General features: G+C 44.6%; 2 protein-coding genes across 11 annotated transcripts in view; one reads left to right on the forward strand and one right to left on the reverse strand.

Moving 5' to 3' along the window:
- The window catches only part of LOC101950079 (cytochrome c oxidase assembly factor 1 homolog), an 86,387-nt gene extending 84,178 nt beyond the window's left edge, over window positions 1–2,209 (reverse strand). For 3 of the 7 annotated variants that reach the window (XM_042842856.2, XM_065583857.1, XM_065583855.1), the window contains exon 1: window positions 1,977–2,209. The gene's annotated coding sequence lies outside the window, so the exon portion shown is untranslated. The remainder of the gene's footprint in view (window positions 1–1,976) is intronic. The other 4 variants (XM_042842868.2, XM_024106428.3, XM_065583858.1 and 1 more) reach the window with 4 other exon arrangements.
- The window catches only part of BLVRA (biliverdin reductase A), a 135,535-nt gene that overhangs the window by 76,246 nt on the left and 43,173 nt on the right, over window positions 1–16,116 (forward strand). Inside the window, exon 1 of one of the 4 annotated variants that reach the window (XM_005287312.5) lies at window positions 8,448–8,831. The exons of 2 other annotated variants lie outside the window; for them this stretch is intronic. The gene's annotated coding sequence lies outside the window, so the exon portion shown is untranslated. Of the gene's footprint in view, window positions 1–8,447; window positions 8,832–16,116 lie in introns of those variants that run through there. One more of the 4 variants, XM_005287311.5, reaches the window with a different exon arrangement.

Raw genomic sequence — 16,116 nt, forward strand, 5'->3', positions numbered from 1 at the left:
CCCTGAACTCCCCCCCACACCCAGCCTTCTGCCCTGTACCCCCACACCCCTCTGCCCTGACCCCCCACACACCCCCAGCCCTCTGCCCTGACCCCACAACCGCCCCACACCCAGCCTTCTGCCCTACACCCCCCACATACCCCAGCCCTCTGCCCTGACCCCCCCCACACCTCCACTGCCCTCTTCCCTGAACCCCTACACACACCCTGCCCTCTTCCCTGAACCCCTACACACACCCAGCCTTCTGTCCTGCACCTCCATACACCCCCAGCCCTCTGCCCTGACCCCTGAACTCCCCCCACACACCCCAGCCTTCTGCTCTGACCCCTGAACTCCCCCCCCCCCAGGTCTGGGCAGGGCCGGTTCCAGGGTTTTGACCACCCCAGGCAGCCAAAAAAAAAAAAAAAGGAGCGATCGCGATCTGCGGAAGGTCCTTCGCTCCGAGCGGGAGTGAGGGACCATTCGCCGAATTGCCGCCGAATAGCTGGACCTGCCGCCCCTCTCCAGAGTGGCCACCCCAAGCATCTGCTTGCCAAGCTGGTTCCTGGAGCCGGCCCTGGGTCTGGGGTCCCGGCTGCCGGCCCCTTGCCAGCCAGCGTCCCAACCGCAGGCCCCACTCAGCCCGCCTAGGTGAACAGAACCCCAGGCTGGCAGCGGGCTGTGTAAAATCAGCATTTTAATTTAATTTTAAATGAAGCTTCTTAAACATTTTGAAAACCTTGTTTACTTTACATACAACAATAGTTTAGTTATATAATATAGACTTATAGAGAGACTTTCTAAAAAACGTTAAAATGTATTACCAGCACGCGAAACCTTAAATTAAAGTGAATAAATGAAGACTGGGCACACCACTTCTGAAAGGTTGCTGACTAATTGCTAGACTAATTGCTACTCAGGAATGCAGGGCTCTTCTATTACAATTAAGTTTTTTATTTTGATGCCACTACTATATCCCAGTTAAATTATAACAATTTATCATCATCTTTTTTTAATAATCCCCTTTTCATAAAAAACCTAATTTCTCTTGAATGATGCCAACGTTTTCCTCTTATTGCAACAAACAAATCTCTATTTAGGAAAACAACACACTTCCCATTCACACTATGTACTGTAAACCCTTAAATGCCTTTCACTTTCGTTTTTAAATTAAGAGTTTCAGCGTTTACCAGTATGAGTCAAACTAAAAAGCAGCATGAGCACAGGTAAACACCACAACTTTTAATTAATATTTTCTCAATATTTAAATTTAAAACATAATTAAATGATAGGGAAAGAATCAATATAATGCATTGGGGGTGGGGGTAATGAAAGTGAGCACGGAGTTCAGCCTGTCACATAATTTTACACACCTAATGCTGGTCTTAAAGCGCAAGGGCAATCTGAATGAGGGAGATTTCTAGCGAGTGAAAAGTGCTATGCACAACTGTCTCCCCAATTCCTTGGAAAGAAAGACGTTGCATTAATCCCCAACAGAGAAGTGCCAGGCCTCACCCATTTGGGAGGAGAGCCTCCCTCCTTTTGACAGAGCGAATCCCTCTCCCAGTGGGGGGAACAAAGATCTGTCTGCGTCTCAGAAAGAGATTTACTCATTTGTCCAGACCTCCCCTCGTTCAAATTGTCCCCACAACCTGGGACACAGCAGCCTGTGTGTGTGTGTGTGAATCTCTATTCTTCCCATCAAACTAGAGTCTTGGTCAGCAGCCGCTCTGGGCTACCTCCAGACTCACTAATTCAACCTGTTTTAAAATAAATACACCACACTCAAGCCAAACCTCCCCGCCCAAGCCGCTTCCTCCCTTTATACATGCGAGCGACCAGCATGGTGACTGGGCAAGACCCACTCCACTCCTCCACTCAGGAGTCGTCCCCCAAAGCCTCCGAGCCAGGGGAGCTGCTGACTCCTTGTACCGCCCCGTAAGAAAGAGCCCCTCGTGCACTCGCGTGCCTCAGATGCTGTGTCACCGGGGACTTACAGAGGCGCTTGCAGCAGGAACCCGAAGCAGGCAGCAGAGATTCACGCTCTCTCCATGGGAGCCGCCATATTGTAACCGGGCAGCATAAACAATAACTTTATTGGTAGGGCTCAGCTGCAGGATGCACAGGCTTGGGGCACTGCCACCTGCAGGACTCCGCCTGGCAAGGGAGCCGCTGTATAGAACCGCCTGCTGCTGCTTCTCACCCAGCCTCTAGCTGCTGGGGAAGGAGAGTCAGCAGTCATGGGGGAGGGGGTGAACTTTTAAGACACCACGTGGAGGGCGAAGGGGCTTTGCTTAGTCACAGCTCCTCTCCATTCTAGGCAGGAGATGGGAATTTTTTGTGTCAGTCTCTCACCCCCTCTGGGACTGAAGGTGGGATTCCACACGCACACATACACACACGTACGTTATAGTGTCTGCTCTGGGGATGGTATGAGATTTTGGTATACGTATGTCAGTCTGTTCCCCATCTTTAGGTATGAGCTAGAAGACAGAGGAGGATTTTGCTGTGTGCGTTGCAGGCTCTCTCTCTCCTTGGGGAGGAGGGAAGAGGATTGTACTGTGTAAGTAAATGTCTCCTTTGAAGCAATCTCCTCCTGTGTTTTTGAACTCCCCCTCAGTCAAATTATTGCCACAGTGTGAGAGAACAGACACAGTACATGGTGACTAGATTCCATAACAGTGCATTTATGGTATGGGTTTTATTGGGTTAGTTTTTCATGGCTGAGATATTCAACATATTTTTCGAATTTCTGGACAGAGTTCAGTGTACATAGGAACCCCCAATCTGTTGCAATTAAAAACCCTGTAATCAGAAGAATTAATTTTGGAAAGTTAACCAATTCTGGGCTTTGTATCTTCCCATATTTCTGTTGGGACTTTTAAACTTTTAACCTATCTTTTTAAAAACTGAAATTTGACAAGTGAAGAAAAATTGACAATAGGTGGAAACTGAGATCACATAATATATGTAGCGATACTGGGTTCCTGCTTATTCTCTTTTCCTTCCATCAGCTCCAAAAGCAAGCAGATGTATAGGTTATGTAGCCTAATCTATTGATCTTGCAGGGTTAGATATACATTATAATACAGTGGTTTCTGAGGGGTCAGCCCCTAGGTCAGCTACAGTAGAGAGGTGGGCTTCATGCCTTCCCATAAGAAATAACTTAGGCACTTAAACCAGCTGACTCCAGGAAAGGGATTCCTGCCTGTGAATCACAGGCAAAAGGAGGCAGCCTGGACTTAGGTGCCCAGCTCTGTGAGGGGGCTGGGCTTAGGGAACAGGGCACACCCTTCTCATTGGCATTTCCCACTGGCTAGCTTGGGCAGCTCCTTGTCTAGGTGCTGGCTTTTGTGGATCTCATTTTAAGGTGCCTATCTCTCCCCATCCATTGTAGAGGGTGCCTAGGCACCTAACTTAGGCTTTGTGGATGACATTGTTCCTGTGATTTTCTAGATCGGCGTTGCGACACAGAGTGTCACAACACTTAAGTGGATCTGGGCTGTGGGGAACTGCATGTCTCTATGAGCAAATAAAGACTTCCAGACAGGATTTAATCTCTGCTAAACAAGACAAGGGAGACAAAGACAAACGCACAGCTTGAGTTCCAGTTATGGCTTTAATAACCGCCTCCTGTTTAACCAAACTGTGATTCCATATATCATGACAACTACCAGCCTCTGGATGTCCAATTCTAAGGTCCATCAAGGAGCCCTCATTAATATCTGCTGTCATGGTGGCACATAAAAGGAGATACCATTTTTAAGTAGCCAAATCCCAAAAACATAGGGCTTCATAGATTAAAATGAATATATTGAACTACATCTGGAAATCAACTGGAAACCAACAGAGGAGGTGCTTATAGGCCCTTAAATAAGTGGGTAGCTATATTTTGTACTAGTGGCTGGTTCTGGTCTTTATGCAAAATAGTTACAGTAAAATATATTACTCTCATATAGAAAAAGTAACTGAGTACGTACAACAATCCTTCATTTCAAAGAAAGCATTTTAAACTTATGTCCAATTCAGTTCAGACAAGTATTTTAAAAGCATCAGAACTTCCTAAGCCTAAACAGATCTCAAAAACTCCTGAGAACAGGCATTTCCATGGTATTTTGTTACTTTTCCTGGCCAGAACCCCCAAATGCAGAAACATGCAAAATGGGAACATCACAGAAATAGGAGGAGATAGAACCACCACCCCACCTGTGAAACAATTAGCTTGGCTCCTTAAGTTGTGAGAAGCACCAAGGAAGGAGACAGACTCTCAGGGGGGAAGATCTGGCCCCATCTTGAGAAAGGGATGTTCAGGATTTCATATATTGGACCCCAGAAGGGAATGTTTCGAATATCTAGACTGTGTGGGCTTTTTAAGGGGCCCTGAGCAGAAACGGAAAGTGAGGCAGGGTGCTGCAGAGTAACCCAGGCCACAAGGGGGCACTTAGGAACTAATGACCCTGTTACAAAGGGAAACTTTTTTTTAACAAAAGATCTCCAAACTTTTTCAAATCTCCAAAAAGACCATTAATTTTCAAATGAAGGTTCAGATCCAATATTAGGTGCTGATCTCGCACACATTTATACACCGACATTACTTAACTTTACAACTGTGAATGTTTGAAATCAATAAGACTGTTTACAATAGTCAAGTTAAGCAGGTGCAAAAATGTCTGTAGGAATGGGGCCTTATTTATCTCTACCCTTTGCCCATCCATATTTTAAATCCAAATTTATCTTCATCTGTTTCACCACTGTAACTTTGAAGCAACTTACAGTTTGTATAACTGATCAGAATTTAGACTATGGTGTTCTAGTTACTGCAGAGGAGGATTGTGAAATCATGAATCTGAGGTTGCAATAAGCTTTATTTTTCTGAAGTAAGCAAGCATCCTCCCTTGCTACTACTTATTGCATCATGCAGTTTTAGATCTTTGTCACATAATTGCCACTGGGCTGTTTACTAAGTGATTCAAGTATTTTTAAACCCTTCTTACAGAGCCACTTTCTTTCCTCATATAGCTGGTTGCCGAATTCTTGTTATATATTTCAGTTGTAACTTCTGTTTCTGGTGTGGTGTTCTATTTAGTTTAATGGTACCTGTATTTGACAGCTTGTTGACATCTCTAGGACATGATGACAAGTCTTCTCCATTGAGAGGCCTCTAATAGCTGTAATCTAAACTGCAGGCCCTGCAAGGATTGCAGGTGTCAATCAAATCCTAATCACTTCAATAGTGATCACAGCTTTTTACAGTACTACTCTGTTGTTGCAGACAAAAGGTATCACGGAATGAAAGGGTCACTAGTTACTGCCAGAGAGTTGATTAACACACCTGAAGCTTGCAAGGACTTGCAACACCCACAGGGCTTGAGGAAAAAGGAAAGGGAACAATGAGTGGGAGGAGTTCCATATCCGCCTCACCCAGATGCCCAAGAACGTAGGGAGGTAGGCTTCGGGCACCCAGCCACTCCACTCCAGAGGATGGCCCAAGCAACAAAAGGCTATCATTCAAACAGTTTGATTTTTAGTGTGGCTACAATAAACAATGTGGCCTTGTCCTTCCCTCCTCCCCCACCCCACCCGGGCTACGTTGTCCATTATCTCTCTTTTTTTTTAAAATTAATAAAGAAAGAATGCATGGTTTCAAAACAATAGTTACTTTATTTCGAAGGGGGGAGGGTGGTTGGCTTACAGGGAATTAAAATCAACAAAGGGGGCAGGTTTGCATCAAGGAGAAACACACACAACTGTCACAGCGAAGCCTGGCCAGTCATGAAACTGGTTTTCAAAGCCTTTCTGATGCGCAGCACACCTTGCTGTGCTCTTCTAATCACCCTGGTGTCTGGCTGCTCAAAATTGGACACCAGGTGATTTGCCTCAACTTCCCACCCCACCATAAATGTCTCCCCCTTACTCTCACAGATATGGAGCACACAGCAAGCAGCAATAACAATGGGAATGTTGTTTGCGCTGATGTCTAACCTACTCAGCAAGCAGCGCCAGCGAGCTTTTAAACGTCCAAAGTCACATTCTACCACCATTCTGCACTTGCTCAGCCTATAGTTGAACTGCTCCTTACTACTGTCCAGGCTGCCTGTGTAAGGCTTCATGAGCCATGGGAGCAAGGGGTAGGCTGGGTCCCCAAGGATAGCTATGGGCATTTCAACATCCCCAACGGTAATTTTCTGGTCTGGGAAGTAAGTCCCTTCTTGCAGCTGCTCGAACAGCCCGGAGTTTCGCAGCCACTGTGAATCATCCCATACCTGCAACACTATGCAGTCCCACCAGTCTGTGCTTGTTTGCCTGGCCCAGAATCAGCTTTCCACTGTATTAACCAGCCCCACTGCCACCATGATGTCCCAATTGCTTTCAGGAACATCTGTGTCCATGTCCTCATCAAAATCCACCTCGTGCTGGCGTCTCTGAGCCCGGTTCTGCATATACTCCAGGATAATGCATAAGGTGTTTAAAATGCTCACAACAGCAGCGGTGACAGTGAGCTGAGCAGGCTCCATGCTTGCCATGGTATGGCGTCTGCATGGGTAACCCAGGAAGAAAGGCGTGAAAGGATTGTCTGCCATTGCTTTCACGGAAGGAGGGGCGACTGACAACATGTATCCCAAACCACCCGCGACAATGTTTTTTGCCCCATGAGGCATTGGGAGCTTAACCCGGAATTCCAAGAGACTGCGGGAACTGTGGGATAGCTACCCACAGTGCACCGCTCTGTAAGTCGATGCTAGCCACGGTAGTGAGGACGCACTCCGCCGACTTAATGCGCTTAGTGGGAACATACGCAATCGACTATATAAAATCGATTTCTAAAAATCAACTTCTATAAAAACAACCTAATTTCGTAGTGTAGACATACCCTTCCTCTGCTCAGTCACAGACAATGGCTGAGAGCCTAAGGCTCTTGAGCTTGTCTCTGCACAAAGTTGCACTGCTTTAACTATATTGGTAGAGTTAGTTATACAATCCACCTAGTTTGGACACCGTTATACTGGTATAAAAGGTGATCGTATAAGCATGGCTTATTTTGGTATAGAAATGGGAATAAGTTATACTGGTATAGGGCAACTACATACTGATATAATTGCACCAACACTAGGAGTTGTATTGTTTTAACCATTTCAAGAAAAAAAATTACACCCTAACCAGCATATCACTACAAAAACTGTTTAGACCAGACCCCCTTCATGCAAAGGGAGTTTTGCCTGAGTTAAGTGGTTTGCTCCAGAACAGCACATTTAAAGCTTAGCTGGCAGAAGAGATAAGGGAGGCCCAAACTACTCTCTGGTAAGAAAAGATAAAAAAGGAGAAGTAGAAAAGAAGGCAAGCTTATCATGCTCCTTTGAGCATTAAAATGGTCCCTGATCCCTCCTGCATGATTTCAAAACACAGTCCTTCAGGAAACTAAAGTTGCAAACATATTTCTGAGCTCCATTGAGGAACTCAAAGTACATTACTTCTACTGCTTCCACTGACTTATGTGGAGTTACTCCAGAGTTACTGGACACTGGGGTTAACAAGAACAGAATTTGGCCCTTAGCTAAAAGTCTGTAGTCATGGTTCAGATCCTCAAAGGTATTTAGGCACCTAAATCCCATTGATTTCAGTGTTGGATGCCTAAATACTTTGAGGATCTGGGCCTAAGGACCTATGTAGTGCTGTAAATATTAATACAAAACACAACAACCATTCAAAAGAAGCAGAGAATAGAATGTTGAACTCAGAAAGTTCCGTGGCATTTAGAATCCAACTATTGGTGTTTGGCATCTGCCTGGATCCTCAGTGCACAGTGGGTGGGTTACAAGCCCCAGTGAAAGCAGCACCTAGGCATTAGCCTACAGCCCCAGGCCGGCGGGGCTTGAAAGCACCATTAAACTCAGGTGAGAGGCTTTAATTGTGTGTAGACAGGATGGGGGTTGGGGGCAACACCTAAGTTAACTCAGCAGAGAAGAAATGAGAGACTGATTAGCAAGGGGAGGGTGACAGTAGGAATGTGAGGGATAGCTGATGGAGGATGAGAATCAGTTTCCATAGAAAAGGAAAGAAAAGAGAAGTAAAGTCTTCTCTCCCCCATCTAGTTATAATGAGAGGTTGTGTCCCACCTCTCCCATGCCTGTCCTAGGAGCAGGTTTCCGTGGAACATGCCAGCCTGAGCCAGGCACAGCTGGGCTGAACTGGGTTTGCAGTTTCATAGGCTGTGACATCCCAGCAATAGCACTGCTGGCTTTGCTCAGGTGCCCGTGGACTGGCACCACTGTCTAGGGTGGGCAAGCACAGGTTCTGCAGATGCAGCCTGAGTAAGGCATTGCAGAACTGGGCTTGCACAGGCTACTGTAGAGTGTGCCCGCAGCCAGCCTGGGTCAGGCATTGCAGGGCTCAGCTGGGTTTGCACAGGTTCCTGTAGAAGGCACCACCTGCCCACACGTTGCAGGGCAGGGTTGAGTTTGCTCAGTCGACCGGGAGGACGTTCTAGCCTAGGCTGGGCAGGGCTTGCTCATACTCCCATTTCCTTCGGCCCCATTAGCTACACCCCCCACGTGCTTTCCCCTTGCACACCGTGTCTTCTCTGCAACTTAAAGGAGTCCCAGAGCGCAGCGCTTTCTAGCAGCCCCTGCTGAAGTGATTCCGCTTGTGCCCATTCCGGACCGATTTCTTCCTCGCTGGCCCCTAGCCAATATGTCACCCTCTCAGCCCGCCCTTGCTTCTATCAGACGCCTGTGAAGGGGGCGGCGCCTCGCTGGCAGCAGGAGTTGTGTAAGGGGAGAGTGAGAGCAGCACATTGATACGCTGGAGCTGGAGAGTTGGTTGTGTAAGCAGGATCTGCAGGGAACTACAGAGGGGTAAGCAAAGATCTCGTCCCTCCTCGGTTAACTAAAGAGGGTGGCAGCGTTAATTCAGCCCCGTTCACATCATTAGGATGCTGGAGGTTGTTGCTGGTTGATTATGCCGTCCCTCCACCCTCCCCAAAATTGTTTGCCATTGCCACCATATAGTGTTCCATGTTTGGGTTTTTGGATGGGAGGATAAGAGGCTATTCGTGTAGCTCATGCTGCTTATTTTATCCCAGCCACCAAAACATGAGCACTTAGCAATTCAAAGGGCTAAAACCAGAGCTCTGAACTTTGTAATCCTCATGCACACTGCAAAAATGAACCCAAAAAAACACAGGCTAATCTTAAAAAAGGATAGAGAGTGAGCTTGGTTGGAAAAACTGAGATCCAGTGCCCTCTGGAAATGGAAAGGAATATTCTCTTTAATCGTAGTTAATAGTTTAAAAGAGTGCATCATACAGAAGGAGTGGAGTGTGGTTTAGGAGTTAGAATAGGATGTGGTGAGTCAAGTTTCCTGGTTCTATTCCTCTTAGTAGCATCTGATCTTGGCCACAGAGTTGCTAAGCTCCCAGAAATCCCTTGAAGTCAGAGGCAGCTGCAGGTGCTTAGCATATGTAAAAATCAGACAAATTAACCTTACTGCCTCTCTACTTACCCATATGTAAAATGGGGATAATAATACTACCCTGTCTAAGTCTTGTGAGGCTTAACTTATTTTGTGAAGCACTGGGAGATCGTCAGATGAAAAGTCGTCTGGCTGTGTGAAGTGTGGTTCTGTTATTACATTCTCAGACTTAAGTAGAATGTAGAAAGAATATGCACAGGCATTTTTATATTGATTTACACTTTGGTTGATGCTTTCACTCAAGAATCTCAAAGTATGCCACAAAACATTAATAAATGAAGGTTTACAACGTGTCTGTGAAGGCAGCTCCCCAATTTACACAGGAACAAAGTGAGGCGCAGAGACATTAAATACCATGCTTGACATCACATGGGAAGTCTTTGATAGAGTCAGTAACAGAATACAGACCTAGTTATCAGTCTTATGCTTTAGTCACAAGATCTTCCTCCCCTTTTTTAAAAAATACATTAAATGGCTAAAATTCAAAGACTTCATAAAAATCAGATTTAAATAACTCAATTTAGTTAGCAAAAAATGTACCATTTTGCTTCTACTTTCTATTTAAATTGAGAGAGGTGGTACATCCCCTCACAGTGTGTGCTTTCACCACCACCAACATCCATCCCAGGTTACAGTGTAAGGCCCTGCCCCTTCAAATGCTTACACACAAGAGTAGCGAGTCTCATTGACTTCAATGAGATTACTTGCATGCACAGTTTTGCAGGACTGAGGCCTACATAATTTTTTCTGGACTACCTTTGGAAGAAATAAAGGAGAAGTCTTTATTTTCTCTGGTTACATAGGTTATGTAGGTGTTATATTCAGAACTTTGATTTTGGGTTGTTGCCTCTTTAGAGGCAGGAAACACGGAGACTGAGAGCCTTTGTGAAATATCCCAAGGGCCAAACTAGATAACTGCACTTTACCTTAGCAGCTGTCCAAAACTAGATAGCTAATTAGTATTAACTAGAGCCAATAGCTTATTGAACAGATTGTCAACAGGTAAGAAAGGCAGAAGACAGCACTATAATATGAAACTTGCAGTACTACTGCACTAGCTCACCTCATTTAGTGCCATTTTAATATCCTGATGCCAGGAGAGCCAGTGGGTGTTGCAGGTGCCCTGTCCTGCTTCTATGTTATCGATGCTAACACTGAACAGCACAAATGCCAAGATCAATATATATGGGTTTGCATATCTTTTTGGTGTGCTCAGATAAATATGGTGGAAAAAGAAAATAAATTGACTCTTTATTTCACACATCAGGAATACAGAGTTATAACCCACACAAAGTAAAAAGCAACAGATAACACATTATAAAATTGTAGCCAGAGAACTAACCAACAGAATTAAAAAATCAAAGTTACTAAAAATGTTATACAACATGGACTAGGTCTAGGGCCCTACCAAATTCACGGTCCATTTTGGTCAATTTCACGGACCTAGGATTTTAAAAATAATAAATGTCATTATTTCAGTTATTGAAATCTGAAATTTCATGGTGGTGTAATTGTAAGGGTCCTGACCCAAAAAGGAGTTGTGTGGGGGGTGGGTCACAGGGTTATTGTAGGGGGGGTTGCGGTACTGCTACCCCTTCTGCACTGCCTCTGGCGCTGGCGCTGCCTTCAGAGCTGGGCAGCTGGAGAGCGGTGGCTGCTGGCCAAGATCCCAGCTCTGAAGGCAGCGCCGTCACCAGCAGCAATGCCGAAGTAAGGATGGCATGGTATGGTATTGCCACCCTTATTTCTGTGCTGCTGCTGCCAGGGTTCTGCCTTCAGAGCTGGGTGCCCAGCCAACAGTAGCTGCTTTCTAGCCACCCAGCTCTGAAGGCAGAAGTAAGAGTGGCAATACCGCGACCCTCCTAAAATAAATTTGCAACCACCCCCTGCAACTCCTTTTTGTATCAGGACCCCCAATTTGAGAAATGCTGGTCTCCCCCATGAAATCTGTGTAGTATAGGGTAAAAGCACACAAAAGACCAGATTTCATGGTTTGTGGCATGTTTTTCATGGCCATGAATTTGGCAGCGCCCAAACTATGTCATTCTTTGACATATGTATAGAGCAGTGGTTCTCAACCCATGGGCAGCTTGCGGCCTAATCAGCACACAACTGCGGCCCATGTGACCGCCTCCGGGCCATACAGATAGTATATATATTGTGTGGATGTGGCCTGCATAACACATAGAGAGCTATATATGTGGCCCACAATGGCAAATAGGTTGAGAACCACTGGTGTAGAGTGCCAACGTGCTAGAGCTTCTCAACATAACAGTTATATGAGGTGGTTGTTGTTGTTTTTTAACATGGGCAGAACACTATATTTTTCCCTAACTACCTTCCTGGAACTGGCTGAAGTATTTTAGCTGAAAACTTCCCTAAAAGATTCCACCTGAGGCAGACACCCAGCACAGAAAGTTTTAGCCCAAGTGATTTAAGTTGTAAGCAACTGCAAACAGGATCTTATAATGTGAAGAGTCAAGCAACCTTAACCATAGGCATCACTGCCTATAATATTTATTAATTTACCATTAAAATTACCTTTACTTTGGGACAGGGAAACTTCCTTTCCGCTTGAGAGCAAGTCTGTTTGGGAACTTGCCTTGTTCATGTTCACGTGTGATTGGTTTCCAAATTAATTTCTTTTTCCTAGACCAGCCCTAGTAGCTTCTTTAAGAGATGAATCCTGAGAACGTTTGGGATTAACAGGAGGCTTCAGTAGGGAATTGTTTTGGTACATGCTATTCCTAGAGGAGGGGCAGAGCACATTGCATGGAACCACTAAGAAGAATCTCTTTTCTTTCCTTCTTTCTTTTTTTTACTTTTTGTGCTTATATTCCTGTTAATTACTACTTCCAAAATTGCATATTGCAGATATGTGTGTTCCACTGTAGCTTAGAAGACCTAAGGCAATTAAAAGCCTATCATTCAGCAATTAAGGATCAAGCCTTAAATTCCAAGGCATGTGGTCAGGTGTTAAGGCCCCATGTTTACAATTTATTTGTAATGGGTTTTGTAGAAAAAATATGAAACTGACCAGTCTGGTCTCATTTTTTGAGTGGAATGAAATTTTTTTAAAAAGGCAAATATAATGAAGAATAAATTAGATTTTAAAAAATTGTTTTTCTAAGAATACAGGGAAAGGAATTTCTATTTTTAAATATATATCTATTTTAACCAAATAGTTCAGCCAACCTAAGGCATATTTAATGTGCCCATTACCATGGTAACTACACATTAATTTCCAAATTAAGGGTTGCACATGTCTGTAAAGAACCCTGTCCTCTACCACTTCTTTGCTCAGTTGGTGTTCTGTCTTTAGCTGTTGTTTTCACTTTAAAATAATCCCTTCCTTTCCTCATAGGGGTTTTATTTTTGTTCTTGCTGTTCTCTTCCTCCTCCCTCCCTTGCCCCCCCCATGGATGAAAAGCTATAGGGGAGATTATAAGATTGTTAAAGGAAAGAAAACCCAAGAAACCTAGAGTAACAACAGATGAGCTAAAGGTGCGGTGCAGGATATAAGGTGCTTTGTGGACAAACATAGGCCCCAGTCCTCCAAGCTGATCCACTGAAGGAGAAGGGGCTCCATGCAGGCATCTGGTGCGTGGATCCTGTTACAGCATCAAAGCCTTAGTACTGCCATTATTCTGGTATTTAAACAATTTTCCACGGACTCCAGTAGGCATAGGCACCGATTCCATGGGTGCTTCATGAATGGAGCAGTCATGGGGGGAAAAAATGGTGGGTGCTTAGCACCCACCAGCAGCCCCCCATCAGCTCCTCTCCAGTGGCCCTGCCGATCAGCTGCCCCCGCCTGCTGCGATCAGCTGTTCCGTGACGTGCGGGAGGCACTCGGGGGGAGGGGGCAGGAAGAGGCAGGGTAGGGATGGGGCCTTTGAAGAAGGGGTGAAGTGGGGGTGGGGCCTGGGGCAGAGTCAGGGAGAGTACCCCCCAGCACATTAAAAAGTCTGTATCTCTGCCAGTAGGACATAGCAATACAGGAATGGGATTGGAGGACTTTTAATTTGGCATTTGGTGGTGGATTTAGAAACCACTCTGGTTTGCTCTTTTACTTTTCATCAGGCTAACTTGTTGACATTTCTCAGAAGTACTCACTTTCCACTTAGCTGAAAGAGTGAACAATATGACTTTATGAATCAGCAGAATTCTTTTGTATGCTCACTCTTAAGGGCACATGTCAATATGTAGAGGACAGACTTTTCATACGAAGTAAATCACAGGTTCATAGAAATTAGAGATGGAAAAGGCTAATTAAATCATCACCTCTATGTCCTTATTAATTACTTCTAGAGTGCCAGAAGTATGTAAGGCTCTTTACAGACAAGTATAAACACAAACTCTCGTCCATGAAGAGCTCAGAATCTAGACAATGGTGAAGTATACACCAAGCATGGTCCAGGAAAACCATGAAAACCAAGAGCTCCAGAATTCTAATGCCCCAGGCACCCAAATTCTAGAAATGCATAGCTGTGGAATAAATACATTTTCCTATTTGAATAGAGAATAAGGTGGTTCTGTGCACTATGCTTTTGTTAAACTGTTATAATTGTTCCCAGGCTCTTTTGAACACTAGCATGTGAATGACATTCATATGATCTTAACACCTGAGCAGACTATGACCCGGTGGGTGGATTATTGCTACTCAGACTAAAAGATTCTGCTTTGGCACTTCAGTGAAGCATAGAAAGGGGTGAATGAGGGGGGAAGATCAGGGCTACAGAATAATGTGGTAACCACAGTATTGTCCACTCTCTTACTCCAGTAGCATAACTCTTTTGATGAGTTTCCATTCAGAGAGAACCAAATTCTGTATGTCTTACTCCCTTGAGTAGTCTCATTGTTCTCAGTGAACCTGTTTGTGTGAGTAAGCCAAGAATGATTTGGCCCATAGCCTATACATTTATCTACTATGAATAAAGATTTGGTAGCATTTGGTTTAAAGTGTTTTGTACAGGAGCTCAGCCAGATTGTTAAATTGCTGTAGATCAGGTTGTTTGTTTTTTTAAATGCCAATATGACTCTCAGGTCAGCCCCATAGGTTTCTAAACATGCCAGTGGTGCCATATTACCTGTATTCTTGGTAAATGCACCAGGAGCTTGAATGCCACAAATAGAGTTACACAACTCAGCTGGTATGGAAGTTTTAACATGGTTGAGGCCACTGACTGTAAGTGCTGTAGGATTGCATGCATTTGTTTGAGCTGTGTTTTCAATGTTTATATTATTTGCAATCACATTTTCAATGGTGGCCACAGATTTTGTGCGCCTCAGTTCTTAGGCGCCCAACTCAAGGCACCTTGGGCCTGACTTTCAAAAGTGTTGAGCACCCAAAACTCCAACTGAAGACCTCACAAACACAGCATATCCAAAAATCAGGTCTAAGCTGTCTCATCCAAACATTGAGGTAGCCAATATCTCTGGCCACTGTTGAGAATTTTGGCCTTCAGGCATTATTCATTTGTGATTTGTAACCTTCTTAAATAGCAGTAAGGAATCAATAATCATGACTGGAAGCATATCTTGCATTTGTTATCCTCCATATTAAAGAAAAACTGCTGTTGCTCTGCTCAGCACAGTATTTTCAAAGGTAAGAAGTATTCCCATCTATGTAATGGTGGCATTGCTAATGAACCCATAACCTTAGCAGCTAAATGCCAATAAATAAGCTTTGTCACCTTGAATAGTCAGTGGAATGTGGTTTGAAAATAGTGTTATTCTGATTGGTGTCCCTGAGCCACTCCTGGTCAACCAGCTTGCTTTAAAATAATACTATTTGTGATAATGTCAGAAGGAGAGCCTAGTAGAAGAAACCATAAAAAACATCTGTCTGCTTTCATATTCGTCTGCTATAATCATCCCAACAATAATGTTGGGTTTGGATTGTGTCTGGTCTTCTATCACTTTGCAAGGGGAGAAGAGGAACCACATCCTTTCCGTTCCATTTATGTCCCTGCTCAGAGGCTGGGGACAATATGGTTCTTTCACTGCCCTGAGCACAAGATTCTGTGAAGCTACACCTAAAACAGCACTGCCATGGTCTTGCTCCCTCTGCACTGGGCTGAGGACCATGGGAAGCATGTGCTGCACCTCTTCGAAGGAAGAGTTGTCTTCCCTTTGTACTCCCCAGAGCATACCTGAGTGGAGACAATGGCTGTCAGAACTGTTGCTGGGACAGGGCACCTTAACATTTGCCCCCAGCATGGCCCTTTAACTGTGAAGCACTTTTTAAACTTGAATGGCTTGATCCTGCAAGGTGGTGATCAACTCCTGGCAGCTGCTGTGTCTCCTCCGCTCCCAGTGAAGTCAGTGCAGAGGCTCACCGCATTACAGAAATGGACTCGACATTTCCTTTGCCTGGCCCTTAAATCCCTGCTGCACCAAGCCGCACATTTGTTCAGTCTCTTCCTTTGGGTTTCCATACAGCCTCTGTCACAAAGACTCTCACTTTTCATCAAAATGGCTGCCACCAACAGGTGGGAAAAGGAGATGGGGGAAGTGCAGTTTACAAAAGAGATGTATGTCCTGTCCTCCTGTGTTCTACTGTTTTGTTTTTTTAAATGCTGTTAGGCTTTCCGACAGCTGGACTGAACTAAACAGGTGTGAACCCTTAAATCCTTATGGCTCAACTTGGGGAAACCTGATTGTTCA

Source organism: Chrysemys picta, chromosome 2 (assembly GCF_011386835.1).
Source record: "Chrysemys picta bellii isolate R12L10 chromosome 2, ASM1138683v2, whole genome shotgun sequence".
Classification (NCBI taxonomy): Eukaryota; Metazoa; Chordata; order Testudines; family Emydidae; genus Chrysemys; species Chrysemys picta.